Source organism: Sciurus vulgaris, assembly GCF_902686455.1.
Source record: "Sciurus vulgaris genome assembly, chromosome: 18".
In the NCBI taxonomy this organism is placed as follows: Eukaryota; Metazoa; Chordata; class Mammalia; order Rodentia; family Sciuridae; genus Sciurus; species Sciurus vulgaris.
Genome location: NC_136479.1, coordinates 14,073,749 through 14,096,467, shown reverse-complemented (window position 1 = coordinate 14,096,467; position 22,719 = coordinate 14,073,749). Strand labels below are relative to the sequence as shown.

General features: G+C 47.5%; 1 protein-coding gene across 2 annotated transcripts in view; it reads right to left on the bottom strand.

Moving 5' to 3' along the window:
- The window catches only part of TMC5 (transmembrane channel like 5), a 73,458-nt gene extending 56,499 nt beyond the window's left edge, over nucleotides 1-16,959 (bottom strand). The window contains exon 1 of one of the 2 annotated variants that reach the window (XM_079120401.1): nucleotides 16,115-16,959. The gene's annotated coding sequence lies outside the window, so the exon portion shown is untranslated. Of the gene's footprint in view, nucleotides 1-9,304; nucleotides 9,955-16,114 lie in introns of those variants that run through there. The other variant, XM_079120402.1, reaches the window with a different exon arrangement.
- Between the last annotated feature and the right edge of the window lie 5,760 nt (nucleotides 16,960-22,719).

Sequence of the window (22,719 nt, the reverse complement as noted above, 5' to 3'; positions counted from 1 at the left end):
TCCCCAGCCGGTGGTGCGATGGGCAGGTGTGGGAAGCGTTCCCAGGTACAGGTAGGACGGGTGTGAGGTCCGGGCACTGGGGGCATGCTCTTAGAGGCAAGGGTGTGGCCCCAGACCCTTCCCCTCCCTCCCTTAGGCCTCCCTGCCATAATGCGCTGCCGCACCACGGCCCAGAAGCAAAGGGACCCACTATCATGGACTGCAACCTCCGAAACCGTGAGCCGGAAACCTTTTCTTTACATAAGTTGAATAACTCAGGTATCTGCTGTGGTAATAGAAGACTAACACACAGGTTCTATGTTTTGACACAAGTGTTGCTACTGGGAACCAGCACTACAATCAACTTAGAGAACAGTTCCGTCACCACCCCAAACTCCCTGGGCCCCACCCCTCTCTGCAGCAACCTCCTCCCATCCTCAGATCTCCAGTGATCTATCCTCTGTCCCTATAATTTTCCCTTTTCCAAAGTGTCCTATAAATGGAGCCGCACAGTACACAGCCCTTTGAGACTGGCTTCTTCCACTCAGCATGATTTACTTATAATTTAGTAACATAGTTTTGTTTTCCCCGAATGTATGTTTATAAATATGGAAATTTTAAATGAAATCAAATTTGACCTCATGCTGCCTCCATACAGAGGAAACTGTAAAGTAACAAACTTTTGTTACTATGTAACCAACTGCAAACTAACTTGAGAGTACACGGTTGTAACAAGTAACCAAGTTTCGGCCAATCAGAGCAGCGGAGCAGTTGGCCAATCAGAGCAGCGGAGCAGTCAGCCAATCACAGGCTGCAAACTGCTCAGACATGTCCATATATGGCAAAGCCCAAGCTGTAACCAATCAGTGCATTTCTGCATATTCTTTCCCTTTCTCTCAATAGACACTGCCTGCCCACTGCTGGCTAAAGCTTTAGGAACTTTACTAGTTTAGGGCTCTGCCTGATTCATACATCCTTTCTTTGCTCAAATAAATTCTGCTAAATTTAATGGATCTGAAGTTCATTTTGGAAGGCTGGGGTGTGGCTCAGTCATTGATGACTTGCTTCATCCTGGGTTCAGTCCCCAGCACCTCGAAAAAATCGAATTAAAAAAAATAACAATGAATCAAAAACTCTTACACTATTTAAATGTATGATTACACAAATGGTATGCCTCTACTTCATGGACAGAGAAACAAGATGTATCCCATTTGTTTACCATAAAAATAAATTTAAAAAAAATTAATTTAAAATTAATAAGGGCTGGGGTAATAATTAAGGATGTGGCTCAGTGGTAGATCACTTGCCTAGCACGTGCAAGGCCCTGGGTTTCATCCCAAGCACCACAAAAATAAATGAATAAATGCATAAGCAAGCAAGCAAGCTAGGCACAGCCTAGTGCCTAGTCCTCAGCCTTTGTTTATATTATATCTTGAGACAAGGTCTCCCTAAGTTGATGAGGCTGGCTTTGAACTTGCAATCCTCCTGCTCTGCTTCCCAAAGGAAAAAGAATTTTAAAAGAAGAAATGATTCATTTCCAAACACCTCATTTCAACTGAACTTTCATGATTGTACCTCTGGAACCCCGAATCCTCTTGTAGCCACCTGGCCTTGGAAAGACAAGTCCAACACAAAGGGTGACGACCACCATACTTCCAGAGTGGCCATTCCAGGCACTGGGCTGTCCACCACTCAGACACATGTCCCTTTCAGGGAGACGTTTATTTCCCTGGCGTGTGTTTCATGGTTTCTCCTGGGCTTGTTACCTTAACAATGATTTTGGCCTTCAGCCTCAATGCCATTATAAATAAATGCTTTGGAACTTCTTTATCTTCAGTGTGTAATTATTAGAACCAGGAAATAAAGGTAACCTGAATAGTCTCTAAACAGCATCAGGCACAATACCTTCAATCATTCACTTAAATATTTCCTGGTAACTCGATATTTGTTAGTATGAGATCCATTGGGCTTTTCAGAGAGTATTTCCTTCTTTGAGTCGAGAATGTTCCTAGCCATACATTTGGACCCCTTGGGACGTAAAACCGACAGTTAAAGACAGTTAGAGACTGGCTTTGAACTCGTGATCCTTCTCCCTCCAGGAGAGGGGGATAAAGCAGACTGAGCTTCCCTCATACTTGGCAAGTCTGGATCTGTGTTAAACCTCCCTCTTTTAGAGAAAAACAAGACATCAGCCTCGGAGAGTAGAAGCTTAGCTCTTTGTCAGATTCATTCATATTCAGGTGATATAAGAGTCCCTGTAAAACCTATTTCAACATTACATAACATGACTCAAGCACTCTCCGTCCAGATTTGCAGAGAAACAGAAACCAATGGTCACAAAGCCACAAATACATATGTGCTGGCCACTGTTTAAGAACCAGATAGGTATTAACCCATTAAAACCCTACAGTAGGCTTAGGAATAAACTCTTACTATACTTATTTTACTAAGATGGTTACTGAGGCACAGAGAGGCCAGCAAAGGGTAGAACTCCAATATATACCCCAGCAGATTCCAAAATCGGTACTTCTGTGTCTCATCATTCCAAAAATATAAAATGGCTCATCCAAAGTAAAGTGGCTTGTCCAAAGCCAGAGCCCAGAACCTGGGTCTATGGAAGTCCAAATTCTAGGGGCCTTCATTGGATCACATGGAAAATTTGATTTGCCCTTGATTGGTCACATGACAGATTTCTTGAAGTGATTCAGGGTGAAGGAACAAAATGATAAATATTAACCCTGCTGCCTTGCTTAAAGAAGGGGACAGATTCTGAGAATCTGTCATTAGGTGATTTTGTCATGCAAACATCATAGAGAAACTCTGCATTCTGATTCAAGATGGTAGACTAAACCCACAGACTGTTCTTTCTATCCACCTCCTGGTGAAGTTCCGGGGAATAAATCCATAATAATGTAAAGTACAGGCAAGAGGACCCCAGGGTGGGACTGGAGATGACACGGTGAGAAGACAGAAAGTAAGTGGGTGTGTTGGTGGATACACCAGGGAGGGGAGACTAGATCAGAACAGGCCCCGGGGAAGGGTGGGCCAGAGTAGGAGAGTCCCCGCCAGCTCAGGGCCCCACGGCAGAGCAAGCAGGCAGGAGGAACCAGAGTGGACCAAGAAGCAGCGACTGAGTGCTTAATGAACTCGCGGCTAGAGAAGATGAGGACAGCTTTCATCATGCCGCCCACCGGGGCCCTCGATGTTAGGATGGATATGAACAGTGAAGGGTTTAGACTTAGCCAGGGACAGGCCTTTGGCCTTGGCTCCTAGGACTGCATATCCAAGCCCTTGAAATATCCTGCTCACTAAGTGTCTGTTTCGCCAGGATCTTAGGCCAGGGAGATAGGAACGAAATAATCAAGGTGGAGTTCTTGGTCATATCGTATCAGCTGACCTCCAGAGGGGCTGGGGCTGGAGGTCAGCCATGCCCATGTGGCTGAGTTTCAGTAAAGATTTTGGACACTGACAGGTGCAGCGACTCTGGTTGACCATAAATCATGGGTTGGCCCATCACTCTCCAGCTGGGAGGGTGATGTTCTCCATGGCTCCATGGGGAGGGAACAATTGGAGGTTCCATCTTTGGTACCTTCCTGGACTCCACTCTATGCATTTCTTCCTTTGGCTGATTTGAGTATAGATTTTTTTTTTTTTTTTTTTTTTTTGGGTGGGGGGTATCAGGGCTTGGACTCAGGGGTACTCGACCACTGAGCCACATCCTCATCCCTATTTTGTATTTTATTTAGAGACAGGGTCTCACTGAGTTGCTTAGCACCTCACTTTTGCAGAGGCTGGCTTTGAACTCGAGATCCTCCTGCCTCAGCCTCCCGAGCCTGGGATCACAGGCCTGCTCCACTGTACCTGGCTTGAGCATACATCTTCTAGCCATAATTAACCATAACCATGAGTGGAACAGCTTCCAGTGAGTGGGTTCTGCAAGTCCTTACAAAGTATTGTTGAACCCCAGGAGGGCCTTGTAATGGAACTTATAATGGATGTCAGAAGGGAGGGTGTCCCTCCAACTTTGCAGATGTGAAGTGTTTTTTCTCTAAACAAATGACATGAACTTTCTGGAAAAACCAACCCTTGAAGGAGGAGGAAGTTGGTCCCCAAGATTAAACCCAGATTTCAGGAAGCTTGCCTACCTGTATCCCCAGACATCTCAGTGAGCCCTGCCATTCAGGGATTCGATCTGCTGGGAAACAAACCCAACCCCTCAGGGGCAACCCACAGCGGCTGTTCTCGTCAATCTGTTCTGCATTCACAGAAAATGGCCAAATAAAGATCATCGAGGGTGCAAAAGGAATAAACCAGAGGCACAGAAGAAATGGACCAAGGGAGCCAATGTGCACCTGTAATCCCAGTGATGGGGAGGCTGGGGCAGGAGGATTGCAAGTTTAAGGCCAGCCTCAGCAACTTAGTGAGACCTTATCTCAAAAATAAAATAAAAGGGGCTGGGGAGATAGCTCAGGCGGTAGAGTGCTTGCCTTGTAAGCACAAGGCCCTGGGTTCGATCCCCAGCACCCAAAAAATAAATAAAAAATAAAATAAAATAAAAAGGGTTGAGGTTTTGCTCAGTGGTAGAGCACTTGCCAAGCATGTGTAAGGCCTTGAGTTCAATCCAGGGAAATAATAACTGCTCCAGGAAGTCCAACAACCATGAAACAGAAGTTCCACAATCAACCAAATGCCAGGGTTGCAATAATCAAAAGATGAAATAGCCTGACCTGCACCAGGACATGATCCTTCTGCTAAATGGACCAGCAAAGCAGAGAAACGTCAGGAGACACACCCACAATCCCACACAGCCTCATAGACCTTAGATGGTCACAGCTGAAGAGGAGAGCTTGAGAATGTTCAGAACTGAAACTGCTTTATCTTCAAAGGGATCTATCAGACTGGCCTTGGACATCGCCTCAGCGCTGATGGATGTGGTTAGCAATGGGCTGGTGCTTTCAAAGCGCTGGGGAACAGGAGGATCTACCTACAATTCTGCACAGCAAGTTTGAGAGCAAACAGAGACATCTGCAGAAACCTAAAGTATGAGAAAGTTGAAAGCAAAAGGGAGGCCGTCTCAGAGACACTGGAAGGAAACTTGAGGATAATGGCTGCACTCCAGGCCTAGAAGGAGTGGTCCCGAAGACGCCACTCAACACAGGATGAGAGAGAACCTGGCATCTGAGGTGTGGAGAAGGCTGGGTACGATTTGTCAGCCACCGAAACTCGAAGACAAATGGAAACTCCAAAATAAGCCATCTCCTGCAGAAGAATGGGAACTTATATCCATATATGTATAATATGTCAAAATACAATCTACTGTCATGTGTAACCAATAGGAATAAATAATTTTTTTAAAAGATAAGCCATTTCCTAAAAGCGGGATTCAGATGTGGACCACACTCTGGGCTAACGGTGGGCAGGTCAGGGCACTCAGGAACGATAATGCAGTTCACCTGGACCTTAATCGGCTGCCTTCAGTGACTCAGATAAAACCACGTAGACTTCCATGCTGTTTTCTGTGTGGGGGCCTCACTTCCCTGAAAGGCACATAACCCTGTAGTCAAGAGTGTTAGTCTCAATCTTTACAGTCCACCCAGGTGATACTGTGGTTTATTAATTTATTTTGGGGGGTAAACTGGGGATTGAATCCAGGGGCACTTCACCACTGAGTCACATCCCCAGCCCTTTTTATTTTTAAAACAAGGTTTAAAACAAGTTGAGGAGATTGGCTTTGAACTCACGATCCTCCTGCCTCAGCGCCCTGAGCCGTTGGGATCACGGGCATGCGCCACTAGGCCTGGCTGATATCTCAACTTATAAGAAATATAAATCCCAGGTTTCTGGCACAGAAACCCTGTATTTTCCTGAGCAATAATGGGCAGTAGGGGAATCTTTCTTTCTTTCTTTTTTTTAAAATATTTTTTAGATGTTGATAGATCTTTATTATTTTATTCATTTATTTATATGTGGTGCTGAGAATTGAACCCAGTGCCTCACACATGCTAGGCAAGTGCTCTGCCACTGAGTCATAACCCCAGTTCCTAGGAGAATCTTTCATTGTAATATTTGCTCATTTGTGATATTGGGTAGCTCAGTGGTAGTGAACTTTCCTGGCATGGGGTGGACCCAGTATTGTAAAATAATAATAATAATAATAATAATAATAATAATAATATTATTATTTGTTTTTTGATCTCGATTCCTGACAGAGCTCCTAATCCTGAAGCTTTCGGATTTCCTAGGTGACAGAGGCCTCTTTTGCTCTAACGAGGTGACTCTTGGGTATCAGGCAGGGACTGGTCACCAAAAAGACCAAGTCTTGGTTAGGAGCTGGAACTCCCAGCACCCACCCCAGTCTGCAGGGTGGGCAGGGGATCTTGCTGGACACATTCACAGGTTGACTGGATGGTGCCCCCAGCTCCATGGGGACAGAAGTCCGTGCGTGGCACTCTCTGGACCTTGCCCACTGTCCCTTTTCATCTGGCTGTTTATCTGTGTTCCTTATCAAGCCTTTAGAATAAACCCGTAAGCAGGAGCGGGCCTTTCCCTGAGCAGCGTCATGCATCCGAGCAGATGACCCAACTTGAAGGAGGCGTAATGTGAACCTGGCTTCACAGATGTCGGTTGCAAGTGCAGGGTGTTAAACAAAATCCGCTGCAGGTCGCTGGGTCGGGCTGAGCCTCTGCCCCAGGTCCAAGAGGCCAAACCAAAATTGAGTTGCTCATGCTGGTGTTCCCCATCATCAGGTCGAAACTTAAGTTGCTAGGCTGCCCTTCCGAGAAGTCAGGAGAGAGAGGCGAGCAGCCGAATCCCCAGAGCCAGTTTTCATCCAAAGGAAAGGGACTTTGGAATGACCTGTCCACTGCTGTTTCTGCTTTCCTCAGCTCCTTTCTGCAGGTGAAACCAACCTCCGCTGCTCCACTTATCAGAACAGCCATTCTGTTTTACAAAACAGGGTGTTGCCTGATTCTGGAATCACAGACCCAGTCAAGTAAGACCTCTAGACTAAATTTGTTGTAACTTCATCTTTTTTTTTTTTCTCCCTGTACTGGGGATTGAACCCAGGTATGTTAACTGAGCCACATACGCAACACTTTAAATTTTTTATTTTGAGACAGGGTCTCTCTAAGTTACTGAGGTCAGCCTCAAACTTGTGATCCTCCTACCTCAGCCTCCTGAGTTCCTGGGGTAACAGGCGTGTGCCTCCCGGCCCCGCTGTAATTTTGTCCTTCAACAGGAGGTCTGGACTTACTTGTGATCAGCCTTTCAGAGGGGGACAGTCTTATGGGACTGAACCCTCAACCTGTGGGTTCTGGTGCTAACTCCAGGAAGATAAGACCAGAATTAATTAAATTGTGAAGCATCCCAATGAGGCGAGAGAACTGGTCAGTGTGGAGACCTCCTACAGATCTGAGCGTAGACTCTTCTGTGTTCAGAGCGTGGTAGGCGCTTAGGGTCTCCAGATACGCTCACTTCCGTTCTGCGTCCTGACTGAAGGTCAGAGTGCTTGTCTGTCTGTGGCCCACCAGTAGGTCTGAGCCAGACACTGATAAAGGTGTTTAGGGTTTTGCCCAAACTGCTAGAAGGAACTGGCCCTGGAGCTGAGCTAAAATTCCTTAAACCCTCCTGTGGTCTCCGTCCTGGGCCCTCACTGCAGACACACCCAGCTAGAATTTCCCTTTGCGTCTGTCACAGGAGAAGCCCCTGATGATCCCCTGATATTGAGGGCTTCTTTCTTGGGAATCCCAACTGGCCCCATCCCTGGATGATTGGGGCCTTTTCTTGTTGGGAACCCCAGCAATAGCTTTTGGGGTGACTCCAGCCACAGCTTCAGTGGGAGGAAGCATAGGACAAAACTATTTTTTTCCTAATATTCAACCCATAAAACCAGAAACATATAATGGTTTTTCTTTCTTTAATTTTCTTTCTATCATTTCTTTTTTTTTTTTTTTTTTTCTTTTTCTTTTTTTTGGCCGTGCTAGGGGATGAACCCAGGGTCCTGCACAAAACTCTTCTTGTGCATTATAGAAACTGGAGTTTTTTAAAAAAATGATACTCAAGATGCAAAGGCGGTGGGGAAGGGAACTTGCTTGTCTGGTGTTTGTAAAAGTGTGTAAGCAGCATTTCCTGCCCTGGGGCTGTATCTCTCTCCAGGAATCCCTTCGCAAAAGTGACCTTGCCTGAAGTTTAGTACCCGGCAGGGCAGCTCGGGTTTATCTCTGGGGACGTTGAACCTTAGGTGACTGGAAAGAACCGGAGTGATAATCTCATTATCTCTCATCACCTCATTCTGGGAAACCTTGGCAAAAAGGATCCATCAGGTGGGTCATTACACTGTGATGATACTCAGGTCTTCAACCTGACTCCTCCTAACAAGCCCCACTTGGGACCCGTCTCCACTCAGCTCCTCTTCGCTCTCCAGCACAGCAGGAAACTAGCCAAACAACGATGATACCAATAATAATAAGCATAAGAACAGCACCTTTATGAAATGCTTGCCTGTGTGTCCAGCACCATGCAATGCTCTTCAAGGGCATTAGCAATTGAATCTTCAAACTTATGGAGAGGTCTGGCTGATTCTATGGTGATTACATTGAGGCCCAGAGAGCCTAAGTAATTTTCTCAAGGTCACACAGCTAAACAGAAACAATGGGATTCAAACCTATGACTCTGCCTGCAGACCCTGCACTTGGATCTCATTACTGATGACATCATTGTTATCAGAGGAAGAACGGAAGAATGAGAAGGGCGAGGTGGTGAAGAAGGAGGTCGAGGTTAACACTTCCTAAGCTTTTATGGAGCACTATATATTCTTATTAGCTCTGATATCCGCCTGTGCAGTGGGAACTTTCAACATCTACCCATCCTACAGACAAGGAAACCAAGGCCAGGCAGCCTGAGAGCTTGTTCCCTAACCAGCACGGTCTCTCGCCTCCTGTCACCCACTAACATATTTACGGTAGGTTCGTTCTGCACCTGTCCCGGGGACAAGCAGCAGGACCGCCCAGCTTCTGTCCTCCCTTCCCTCGACACATTCCCAAGCACACCCCCCCCCCCCCCCTCCTGTGATGTCCTTGCCTCTCCCGGTCAGCCGCCCTGAGTCCTGCAGGCTTCCCAGCTGGGACCCCACTCCCGCTCTGTGGTCCACACCCAGAGCTTCCCCCAGCCCCGCCAGCCCAGGAAGCTCTTTTCCAGCAGCTGTGCACACAGCTGTCCTTGCCAACAGGTTCCGGAGCCCGGGTTGTGGGTGGTTTACCCCACGGTGGCAGTTTTATGCCACCTGGCTGTCACCTCTCCCCTGCCAGCCCACTAAACCCGGTCTCACCTGTTCAGACTCAGGCGCGTCTCCCACCCCCGCATCGTGGCGCTGCGCCCCGGCCTGCGGTGTGCGCGGGAGAAGCGCGCCTCTGCTCCACACTCGTCTTTCTTCCTGAACTCTGGCTCCTCCCTCTCGTCAATGTTCTCCTGGCATCGGTGCAATAAAGAGAGCAAAGTCCTTTGCAGAGGCGACTTCACTTCTCGGACATCATAAGGAAGTGCCTAGGCCGCCCACCCAGAGCGAGGCGAGGGGAGAAGCAGCTGCCTGGATTCACTCCTGCACACGGCATCCTTCTGGAACGTGGCTCCCCTGGACACCCCTAGGCACTCGTCCTAGTCAGCTTTGGCTGCCGAGACCAAAAAGACCTGACAATTAACTACACGAGGAAAGGTTTATTTGGAAGCTCAGGGCTTCAGACGTCTCAGCCCATGGAAGGCAGGCTCCATGCCCCAGGGCCTGGACTGAGGCAGAACATCAGGAAGTGTGTGGCAGAGGGAAGCCGCTGGGGACATGGCACCGGGAAGCAGAGCAAGTTCCTCTCGCCAGGGACACAATATAACCTTTGAAGACCCGCCCCCGGCGACCCAGCCCCTCCAGCCACGCCCCTGCGGCGGTTCCCACCCAGTTAATCCCGATCAGCCGCTTTCTGGTCTGGTTGCGGGAGGGCTATCCTTACCCCAACGTGCACCTCTAAACTTCCTTGCATGGTCTCTCGCAGGCGCTTTTGGGGTCCACCTCACCTCTAAACCATCACAGCGCCCTGGGCGCTGGCCGTTTTCAAGAAACATCCCCCGCAGCAACATTTGGTCTGGAGATTTGACTCCGCAAATATGATCACGAGTGGCCGGTCCCTGGCGTAGATACAGGACGGGTGGCCTGACACCAGCTCGCACTTCCAGGCTGGGGGACAGGAATTCCGATCCCCACAGGCACCCTCGGCTGCAATTGTGCAATCTTTCGGGGCCTCGGTTTTAACCCCTTTCTCTGCAAAAGGAGAGCAAGGTGCTCTCCCTCTGCAGTGTCCCTTAGGGCGACAGGGGCCGACCGTTGGGGAAGACTGACTATTGTAGTGCTCATCTCACCTCTGGCCACCTGGGACAGGCCGGAAGCTGCCAGAATGCTGGCTGCTCTCTCATGCAGGGCTGTCTCCGGGAGCGGGGCTCCTCATGCACATGGAAAGAAAGAAGGAAGCAGACCTTTTGGTTCTGAGTAAGATTTCTGTGTTTTTGTAAAGGCCAGAACAAATTCCTTTTCCTGTGGCATTTGAATCTGGGTGGGAATCATTTAAAAGAAAGTCTTATTTCTAGAATTCAGAATGCATACGGGGGGCCTATATATTCCCTGCCCTTTGATGTTTTAGCACCAGCCTTAAATACGAAATAGTGACTTTTTTCCAAAGGAGAAATGGAATTGTGCCTTGTGGCAGCAGAGACTCATAAACTGAGCAGAGTCATAATTTGAGGAATTGTCTTAAAATGAGAGGAGGGGGAGGGGTGATCTACAAGAAGATGGTTGGGCCAGGCCTGGTGGTGCACGCCTGTAATCCCAGCTGCTCGGGAGGCTGAGGTTGGAGGATAACAAGTTCAAAGTCAGCCTCAGCAACTTAGTGAGGCACTAAGCAACTCAGTGAGACCCTGTCTCTAAATAAAATACAAAAAAGGCTGGAGATCAATCCCTGGTACAAAAAAAAAAAAAAAAAAACAGAAGGAGGAGGAGGATGTTGTTGTTTGCATTTGCCCCAGGGACAGCCAGCCCTGGGGTGAGAAGTCAATTCCAGGCAGCCAGTGCCCCCTGGAACAGCTGGGTGGATGGTCCTGCTGATCCCTGAGGGACTGGACCAAATTGCAGCCCGAGGCAAAAGGACAGATCAAATCCTTCTGTGGCTGTCAATCAGGATTTCACAGTGTCTGCACTGCTGACATTTGGGGCCAGGTAACTGTCTCAGTGACTGTCCTGTGCATCCCTGGCTGTTGCATGCCAGCAGGACGGCCCAACTCTACCCGACCTGGGACAGTCAGCCCACCCCGAAAAGAGCGAATGAATGAACTCCTGGGCTTTATCTCAGCTTGTCAGCTGCTGCGTCTGCCTTTCCCCACCTTCCATTCAAATCGTCTTTCCAGCCTCAGAAACCAAGTGCATCCTTAAAGCTGGGACCCCCTCGTCGCCGCCCTGGCCACGGCTCTCCGGCGTGCAGGATAAAGCTGTCGAGGAGTCTGCAAAGCAGCAAGATTCCAGGTTCCCTGCTTGTCCTGGTGTGATTTGTGTTTTCTTCCACTTCCCACCTCTGTGTCCTACTTCAGAGCCACGGCTGCTCATCCTGATCGCAAGGCAAAGCTGATAGCACAGGGAGAGGGTGGCCCTGGGCTCTGGGTAGACCATCCCCATCCCCCACTTGCCCAGGACCCACAGGGAAAACACCTCAGGAGTTGTGCCCAGAGCCAACAGAAGCTTCTAGATTCTGTGGCACCCTGATATTCCTCTTGCAGAAAGAAAAGCCAGCTTCCTTCTTTGCCCAGGGAGTCAACTTGACACTCAGGGTCGCTGCTGCGTCTCCCTTGGGCTCCAGCAAGAAGTCCAATGAAGATTCTTTTGCCCACTGCAGTTGTGTGTGGAAAGCGCTGATTGGAATCATGGTCTCTGACTGCCTCAGGGCTGCCTTTTCTGGCACTGGGAGCTGCCTTTGCAAAAGTGCAGGTGAGGTGCACAGTTGCTATGGTAACGCCGGCCAGGGTTGGCTGCATACAGTCAGAACCTTGGACAACCGACTCCAGAGGGTAGAGGGTAGAGAATTCTGGGCACGTAAGATGACTTGAGGTCTTGCGAGTTTCTCGCAAGTTTCTCTGCGTCCTTCAGACTGCCTGCTTTGCTAGAACTTTCTCACAAATAACCTGATGAGTAAACCTATAAAATAAATGTGCTGAGCCAGCTCTGGTGTCAGTCAAGCCTCGTCAGCGTTTGGCTACCCACCCGGCCCCAGCTTTTTCTCTATCTGTGTCTGCTTGTCTTTTCTTCACCTCCTCAACACCCTTCCTGTTAATCCAGTTTCTGGATTAACATCCACACTGGCCACACACGGTAGTTGTGACTTTTTCAGACAGCACAAGAACCCACTGAGCTGGTAACATGTCCACAAGCTCTAGTGGAGTTTTCTTCTCTTGCTCTATTTTTCCCCTTCTCAGGAAAAAATGTACCATATTTTTGAATATTAAGTTTATGACACATTTATTCTCTTCCCCAAATCTTTTTTTTTTTTTTTTGGTGCTGGGGATTGAACCCAGGGGCACTTAACCACTGAGCCACATCCCTAGCCCTTTTTGTTTTTTATTTTAAGACAGGGTCTTGCTGAGTTGCTAAATTGCTGAGGCTGGCCTTGAACTTGCAATCCTCCTGCCTCAGCCTCCTGAGATGCTGGGATTACAGGCGTGCACCACCACACCTGGCTACATTTGGGATTTTATAACATGTGGCAATGCCACGCTTTAAATAAATAAGTTAAAATGTTGCAAAATTTCTCTTGTGAGTTGCACAGAGTTTGGATGGTTTGATTGTATTTTTATTGAAGTCAAAATAAGCTCTATTACTCCATCTAGGAGAAGAGGGAGAAATGTGGAGCAACACACAGGAAACGAAACAGTGATCAGGAACAGGCCAGGAAGGAGCCGAGTTCTCTGCATCCTGTGCAAGTATTTTCTAAATAACTTCCAAAAAAACTTGTGTATGTATTAGACATATCTATGTATCTCACAAGATTTTAAAAAATGGGAAGTGTAAAAAGAAGAAGAAAAAAAAAAAAAGATCTATGTCCGAGGTCCCTGGAGAACCTCCAAATTTCGGAAGGAAGGGAGAGGGAGAAACTTCTGGAAGCAGCAGATGCCAGACACAGGAAGCAGGGACCCAGAGATGGGCTGATGAGGAGGATCTGGGATTGGAACTAAGGAGGCAAGAGAGAGTGTGTGGCAGAGGAAATGGAAAGAAATGGGGAGAGTTAAGAGAAGAAGGCACAGCTCTGTGTCATCGGGCAGGTTGTTAGTGTCCCCAAGACTGCCTGTTTCCCCAGCTGTAAAATGGAGACGATTATAATATGTAAACATGGTCCGTCAGACCATTCTTGCTACATATGTGTGGATGTCTTTCACCTGCAGCTCCCTGTGAGTTAGGCACTATTATAATCGCTCCCATGTAGGGATGAGTCATTTGACGCCCAGAGAAGTTAAGCAACTCAGCTGTAGGTCACCGTTAGGAAATGACAGTGTCCGGATGGAGCTGGGGCAGTCTGGCTCTGCAGCCTGTCTTCTAAAGATCACCAAAGCTGGGCCTTAGCACAGTGCCCGGCATACGGTAAGCAGAACGCACGTTGATGACTAGGATTCTATTAGAAGGCTAGGCTTCCGGCCCTAGCCAAGTACCCATGCCCTTCCTATCCCACACCAGCTTTACTGTCCCCAGAAACTGCCCTGACACATTTAAGGGCAGCACTTTCCCTAGCAGAACACAAACCCCCCTGAAAATATGGTGGAAGATTCATGGCTGAAGACTCTCGATGCAAAAGGGGGACTGGGCATGGTGGCACATGCCTGTAACCCCAGGGACAGGGAGGCTGAGGCAGGAGGTTCACAAGTTTGAGGCCAGTCTCAGCAACTTAGTGAGACCCTAAGCAACTTAGTGAGACCCTGTCTCAAAAACACCAAAAAGGACCAGGGATGTAGCTCAGTGGTAGAGCAACCCTGGGTTCAATGCTCAGTGTGAAAAAAAATTAAAAAGAGATGCCAAAGCATTGGAGGAGAGGTGCTTTACTTAATCCTCCTGGGGCGGGGGGGTTCTCCCGGTGCACTGTGGGTTCCCATGGCAGGGCTGGAAAGTTGCAGCTGGCATCAAAGAACGTGAGTGAGAAGGGTTGTCTTTTGTTATGTGCCAGGCACCGCCCTAGACGCTTCCTAGACCTGAACTTAGATCACCCCAACAGCCCTCTGAGGTCCCCTTACTGTCCCTGCTCTGCATGTGAGGGAGCTGAGACCCTGAGGCAATTGCCAAAGACCCAGAGCTGCATGCAGCAGGCCTGGCTGCTGTGACCTCCGGCCCACTGGCCTCCCGCTGAGGTCCTCCTCCCAAAGCTGCCTGGGTTGCAATCAGGAATGGATTCTCTGCATAAGGAAAGAGTGGCAGGTGCCCAGACAGCCCGCCCTGCCCTAGGAGGAGCGGGGATACAGTGACACCTCCCTCTGCAGGGAGCATGGCGGCCCCCCTGGACTTTCCCAGGAGCAAACAGGAGCCTGGTTCTGCGGGCTACTCAGAGGGCAGGAAAACTTGGTGGTCGCCTCGTTCCCTGCCCTCCCCAATACCCCTCAGCCTGCCTGTCGTGGAGAGGTGCTCCCAGCAGTTACTGTAGCTCATGTTTATTGAGCTGTTTACTGTTTACTCCTAGAATTCTGTCTTAATTTAGTCCCCACAAAACTGTACGGAGCAGATCTCATTATTGCACCCATTTTTCAGATAAGGAAACTAAGGCATGGAGGACACACAAAAAAAAACACAAACTTGCCACATTCACCCTGGTAGGAGGGTGGGTTCTAAGTGACGACCACACGGGACTCCATGATCAAGCAGACCTTTGTTTAAATGCTGACATCTCTAGGGACACCCAGGAAATATTGGGAGAGTTATCCAGCTTCTCGGAACCTCAGTCTCTCCAGTGATGTGGGACCAGCAGGGCTTGTGAGGATATGAGTAATACGTGCGCCTTATTCGTTCAACAAGAATTTACTGAGCATCTATGCTGTGCCAGGTAGTGGGGGTATATTTGAAAAAAATAAAATAAAATCCTGAACCTGGGGCGGTACACAGGTAGGGAGCTACTTCTGGGTTTTAGTTAATTCTCAGCACAAGCCCATGGTCAGGTACGATTATTGCACCTGTTTCACAAATAGGGGGGAAAGAGGGTCTCAAAAGCAGTGTAACCACATTCCCCCTTCTCAGAAATGGTGGAACCTGGAGGAGACGTCAATGTCCAGTCTCTGGAGCTTGACTTCCTGGGTTCAAATTCCATGGTTTCTACTTAGTTGCTGTGAGCAAATTACTTGACCTGAGTCTGAATGTCCTCATAGGTAAAACTGGACCAAGAGACCCGATCCCAGATTATCCCAGATTAAATAGAAAGATTTAACATTTAGGAGGTACTTATTGGATCCCCACCTCATGGAAGGGTCATAGAAACCCTATGAAGGAAATCCTATTTAGCCCCCTGGCCCCCCTTCCCCTTCCCCTCTCCCTTCCCCTCCCCATCTCCCTGTTTGGTACCTGGGATTGAACCCAGGGGCGCTTAACCACCGAGCCACATCCCCAGTCCTTTAAAATATATTTTTAGAGACAGGATCTAAGTTCCTTAGGGCCTCGTTAAATTGCTAAGGCTGGATTTGAGCTCATGATCCTCCTGCCTCGACCTCCGAATCACTGGGATTACTAAGGCGAGCGTCACCATGCCTGCCCCATCTCTTTTTAAAACAGGGGTGGAAACTGGAATTCAGAGAGGGTAAGTAACTTGCTCAAAGACGCACAGGAAATAAACCGTGTGATTCCCACGTCCGCGCTCTGACCCATATCGCCAGGCAGATGAAAAAGCTCAGCGGGTCGAGGAAGCTCCCAAACACCCAACAAACGGATGTGCTTATTCTTTCCGCAGCCTCGAGGTGGGCTGCACCCGGCGGCGGACGGAGGGCATTCCTCCGGAGGTTTCTTGACCCAGAGGCTCAGCGCGCGGCGCTCTGGGGCTGGAGCCGCCGCCCCTCCACTCGCGGACCGCTGTTTGCGGTGGTTCCCTACCTCGCTCGCTCCCGGATGCCGGGTCTGGCCACCACGCCACCAGCCCGCGCTGGGGACGGGCCCTGTTCTTTCTCGTCAATCCTTATCCAGCAGAGGAGCCTCCAGGCAGAGCAGCCTCACCGCCCAGCCCACCTGTGCGCCTCCTGCGCCTGCCACTCCCGCCGCCGCCGTCCTGTCTGCTTCCCCGTAGGTGGCGTTGGCGACCCGGCCTGGGGCAGCCCGCGGGCAGCGCTCCCTGGCACAGGAGCCGGATTTCTTGCCTGGAGGACAGATCCCTTTCTTCTCGGCATCGAGCCAGGTCCCTGAGCGCGCTGGGGTAGGACACCTGCTGGCACCTGAGACCTCTCTCCACTGCCCGCGTGGGCATTCATTGTCGCCTTCCATGCGCAAACCTTACGCGGCGCCCACCAGATGCCAGACGCCGGCCCGGGTGCTGCGGGACACCCTGGGGACCAAAGAAGGCTCGAGAGCTAAGGCCGTGCTCTCCAAAACGGTGGCCGCCTACCACGTCGTGTCATTATGCAGAAATGCAAATCATCTTGGAATCTTCCAGCACCTGCACATCAAGCCCACCGTGAGGTCTGACCTTAACCTATTGGGAGGATCAGGAGCAAAAGAACAGAAAATACGTGTCGGGAGCAGGTGAGAAATTGCCCGCGGCGGGTGGGGATGTGTATATGGTGCCATCTCAATGGAAACGTGTATGGAGTTTTTTTTTTGACAAATTAAAAGTAGAAGTGTCACATGATCCGGCTCTCCCACTTCTGGGTGTATATCCAAAAGTCATAATAATTCAAAGCAACCCAAGCATCCATCCGCAAATGACCTGATAAAGGAAATGTCATCTGGACACACAGTGGTATTTGGTGTGTGTGGTGGGGGTGTGGTGGTGAGTGATGGGATTGGGGGGATTGAACCCAGGGGTGCTTTACTATCGAGCTACATCCCCAGCCCTTTTAAAATTTTATTTTGAGACAAGGTCTCTAGGCTGAAGTACCCACCTAGCACCTTACAGGTGCGCATAGGTCTTGCCTGCCACCATCTGAACCACAGTTCACACCCGCCCCGTGCAGTGCAGGGGATATTAGCAGACGGAAGACTCATCCTCTTTCTAGACCCCTATTTTTTCCCTGGATCCTGATTTTTGATAGAGAAACGGGTGAACCAGAGGACTTGCCCAGGATCGATCCATTTTATCAGTGAAAGAATCGTGAGTCTGCCACGTCTTGTGAATTCAATTCCAGACATCTTCAGTTCAAGCAAAAAGGTTGTGTGTACACTGGTTAGTCACAAGCTGTGCAGTGGAGACGGGGGAGACTTGGAAACTTGCCTCTAGCATGTCCGAGCTGTGTGATTCTGGGAAAGTTGCCAGCCCTCTCTGTGTCTACATTTGCTCCCTCCTCAAATGAGGATAACAACAGTACCTACCTCCTAGGTGACTTGTGAGCATCAAATGAGATAAGACCGGGAATGTCATGATTATCTGCTTTAAGAAAAAATTATCAAAATGTAAGCATGTTGTTGTTTTGTATCCATTTAAGCATTTTTTGAACGTCCTCTTAACTCGGCCCAGATATCTTCAGCCAACCGGATAGCACAAGTCTGGCAAGTAAGATGCCATCTATTTTAAAGGTGGTGACTCCTGCTCACAAAACGGTTTCCACTCAAGTGTCCTTGGGACGAGCAGCCACGACATTCCATAGCAACCGGAGGGCAGGCTCCCCAGAGGCAGAGCAGAGGTGTGGCTACTCCCTGGAGCATTCATTATAACAAGACCCCATTTTATTCCCTCATCTCCCCAGAGGATGATGTTTACACACTCCAAAGAGGCTTGCCACGAATGCAAAGAGGCCCCTGCCCCTCCCAGGGCGGGAATGCTCTGCTCACAAGCAGCCATCTGCTCACTTCCGCCCCCTGGTGGTCAGTCCCGCAGCCTCTGTGGTGTCCTGGCAGCAAAGGGAGCTAACGTGGACTAAAGGAGAGGAGCTAACCTGGACTGAGGGAGAGGAGTTAACCTAGATAAGAGACATGGACTAACCTGGGCTAAGGGAGAAGAGCTAACCTGGATTAGAGAAATTGGCTAACCTGGACTAAGGGAGAGGAGTTAACCTGGATTTAGAAAAAGGGGCTAACCTAGATTAAGGGAAGGAGCTGATACCGCCGTTTACCGGTGGCAAGTTCTGCTCCCTCTAATGTTGAAGTTTGAACACTAGAGAAGCACGCCAAGGCAAGCATATTAAGCAGGTTTTATTTAAAAATAATCATAATACAGGCTTCTCCCGGGAGGGAGAAGGGGGCCATGGCTGATGTTCTAAAGTCCCCAGAAGTGAGTGCACCCTACATCTTTTATAGGTTAAGGTCTCTTTTGTTCTCCAGTTCTCTCCCTCACTTTCTCTCCTTCCTGCCTACTAACTAGGCCTGGTTTTGCAGGTGAAATGTAAAAAGAAGTGGAGGGGCAGGAGGGCCACAGTGATTCAGCCAGGCAAGGGCCCAGGGGACATTAATTAGCAGCTCCTTGCTACAATCCTTGATAAAGGCAGATAAATTTGGTAATCAGTGAGCTCTGGGGATCCTTGACATTCCATTCTCCCAGGGACAGTCTCCAACTTCCAGAGGCAGATGGCTTTCATGGCCTCCATTTCCTCGATTTGACCCGATCCCCTATTTCTACACTAACTGCCTGTCCCCAATTCTGGCTTCAGAGCTAACCTGGACTAAGGGGAAGGAGTCGACTTAGACTAAGCACCTCAGGCCAGGAGCCCACCTGGCACTTGACCTCATGCATGACCTCATTTGACATCACATGAGGTAGCTTGGCAAACATAGAAATGTGTACTTAGAGAGATGCAGACAGACTGCTTCAAGGGACCTGTCCTGACCACAGAGCCGCACACGCCACACTTTTCCAGGATCACATGGTCGATTTGAAATGGAGTCTATCAGCCAATCTCCTGTGGGATCAAAGTAGGCCACAATTCCACTCTCTCATCTTGTGTGGAATCCTAATTAAGAAAACACCTTTTGCTGGGCACCTATAATCCCGGGGCTCAGGAACCTGAGGCAGGAGAATTGCCAGTTCAAAGCCAGCCTCAAAAACTTAGCGAGACCCTGTCTCAAAACCAAAAGGGCTGGGGATGTGGCTCAGTGGTTTAGCTCCCCTGGGTTCAATCCCTGGGACCAAAAAGAAAAGAAGAGAGAGAGAGAGAGAGAGAGAGAGAGAGAGAGAGAGAGAGAGAGAGAGAGAGAGAGAGAGAGATATGAAGAGAGAGAGAGAGAAACACCTTTTACCACCTAGAAAAAAAAAATCTTGTAATGGTCACATCATGCGGACCAGGTGGGGCTTAGGCTGTTACCTAAATGCTTTGATTCAACCAGCATGATTCCAAGATAAACTGTGCAAACAAACGGAAACCACTGAGTCATGCACACACAATAGCCTCACTTATTTAACACTAGTGTAACATGTCTGTCAATTAAGATAAAATGGACAGAAGAATATAAACTTAAAAGTGGTTTCCTCCAGGGAGGGGTAGGAGGTTGTGAAGGGGAACGTGACTTTTATTCTTGTTTCTGTGTCATTGGAACTGTGCCTGGGTTAGACACATTTCTGCCAAGTTTTAACAAGCGTTATTGTATTCATGAACCCAGAAACCATTCCAACCCGAAGCTCATATCCCACACTGAAGACAGAAAGATGATTACCTTAAAAACGATCACAGTGTCATGTGGTGAAAGACCAACCTCACGAGCTAATAATGACAGAAGTCGACCTTCGTTAGCGCTTACTGTATACTAGGCATTGGCTAGGAATCCTTTAAACCCCATAGAACCCTTTTGAGTTAAGTGCCTGCGATGGCCACCCCCAGGATGACCCTCAGTAATCACACCCGTGCGTATTTCCCCCTCCCCCCTGACAGGCAGATCTGTGTAACTACTACGATGTTGTAGAGATGGGGATGTAGTGGTGCCCATTCTCTGCACTTTTAATTATCCAAGATCAACTGTTGTCTGAAAATATCAAATGGAATATTCCAAATAGAAACAATTCATGAATTTTTAAAAATTTTTTTATTGTAAACAAATGGGATACATGTTGTTTCTGTTTGTACATGGAGCAACAGCATACCATTTGCATATTCATAAATTTACATAGAGTGATGATTTTTGATTCATTCCATTATTTTTTTCCTTCCCCCCACCCCTCCCACCTCTCTTTTCCCTCTATACAGTCCCTCCTTCCTCCATTCTTGTCCCCCTCACACCCCCCATTAAGTGTCATCATCCGCTTATCAGTGAGATCATTCCTCTTCTGGATTTTTGAGATTGGCTTATCTCACTTAACATATTCTCCAATTTCATCCATTTGCATACAAATGCCATAATTTTATTATTCTTTATAGCTGAGTAATATTCCATTGTATATATATACCACAGTTTCTTTCTCCATTCATCAATTGAAGGGCATGTAGTTTGGTTCCATAGTCTGGCTATTGTGAATTGAGCCGCTATGAACATTGATGTGGCTGTATCTCTGTAGTGTGCTGATTTTAAGTCCTTTGGGTATAGGCCGAGGAGTGGGATAGCTGGGTCAAATGATGGTTCCATTTCAAGTTTTCTAAGGAATCTCCACACTGCTTTCCAGAGTGGTTGCACTAATTTGCAGTCCCACCAGCAATGTATGAGTGTACCTTTTTCCCCACATCCTCTCCAACACCTATTGTTGCTTGTGTTCTTGATAATCGCCATTCTAATTGGGGTGAGATGGAATCTTAGTGTAGTTTTGATTTGCATTTCTCTTATTACTAAAGATGTTGAACATTTTTTCATATATCTGTTGATTGCTTGTACATCTTCTTCTGTGAAGTGTCTGTTCATTTCCTTAGCCATTTGTTGATTGGGTTATTTGTATTCTTGGTGTAGAGTTTTTTGAGTTCTTTATATATTCTGGAAATTAGTGCTCTATCTGAAGTATGAGAGGCAAAGATATTCTCCCACTCTGCAGGCTCTCTCTTCGCATTGCTGATAGTTTTCTTTGCTGAGAGAAAGCTATTTAGTTTGAATCTATCCCAGTTATTGATTCTTACTTTTATTTCTTGTGCTATGGGAGTCCTGTTAAGGAAGTCTGATCCTAAGCCAACAAGGTGAAGATGTGGACCTACTTTTTCTTCTATAAGATGCAGGGTCTCTGGTCTGATTTCAAGGTCCTTGATCCATTGTGAGTTGAGTTTTGTGCAGGGTGAGAGATAGGGGTTTAGTTTCATTCTGTTGCATATGGATTTCCAGTTTTCCCAGCACCATTTGTTGAAGAGGCTATCTTTTCTCCATTGCATATTTTTGGCCCCTTTGTCTAGTATGAGAAAATTGTATTTATTTGGGTTTGTGTCCGTGTCCTCTATTCTGTACCTTTGATCTACCTGTCTATTTTGGTGCCAATACTATGCTGTTTTTGTTACTATTGCTTTGTAGTATATTTGAAGTTCTGGTATTGCGATACCCCTTGTTTCATTTTTCCTGCGAAGGATTGCTTTAGCTATTCTGGGTTTCTTATTCTTCCAGATGAATTTCATGATTGCTTGCTCTATTTCTGTGAGGTACATCATTGGGATTTTAATTGGAATTGCATTGAATCTGTATAGCACTTTTGGTAGTATGGCCATTTTGACAATATTAATTCTGCCTATCCTAGAACATGGGAGATCTTTCCATCTTCTAAGGTCTTCCTTAATTTCTTTCTTCAGTGTTTTGTAGTTTTCATTGTAGAGATCTTTTACCTCTTTGGTTAGATTGATGCCCAAGTATTTTATATTTTTTGAGGCTATTGCAAATGGAGTTGTTTTCCTCATTTCCCTTTCAGCTGTTCCATCGCTTGCGTATAAAAATGCTGTAGATTTATGTGTGTTGATTTTATATCCTGCTATTTTGCTGAATTCATTGATGAGGTCTAGAAGTTTTCTGGAGGAGGTTTGTGGATTCTCTAAATATAGAATCATGTCATCTGCAAATAGTGACAGCTTAAGTTCCTCTTTTCCTATTCGTATCCCTTTAATTTCTTTAGTCTGCCTAATTGCTCTGGCTAGAGTTTTGAGGACAATGTTGAATAGAAGTGGTGAAAGAGGACATCCTGTCTTGTTCCCACTTTTAAAGGGAATGGTTTCAGTTTTTCTCCATTAAGAATGATGTTGGCCATGGGCTTAGCATAAATAGCCTTTAGGATATTCAGGTATGTTCCTACTATCCCTATTTTTTCTAGTGTTTTGAGCATGAAGGGGTGTTGTATTTTGTCAAATGTTTTTCTGTGTCAATTGAAATAACCATATGATTCTTATCCTTAAGTCTATTGACATGATGGATTACGTTTATTGATTTACGAATGTTGAACCATCCTTGCATTCCAGGAATGAACCCCACTTGATCGTGGTGCACAATTTTCTTAATATGTTTTTAGATACGGTTTGCCAATATTTTGTTAAGGATCTTTGCATCTATATTCATCAAGGATATTGGTCTAAAATTTTCTTTCCTTGATGTGTCTTTTCCTGGTTTGGGTATGAGGGTGATATTAGCTTCATAGAATGAGTTTGGTAGGGTACCGTCCTTTTCTATTT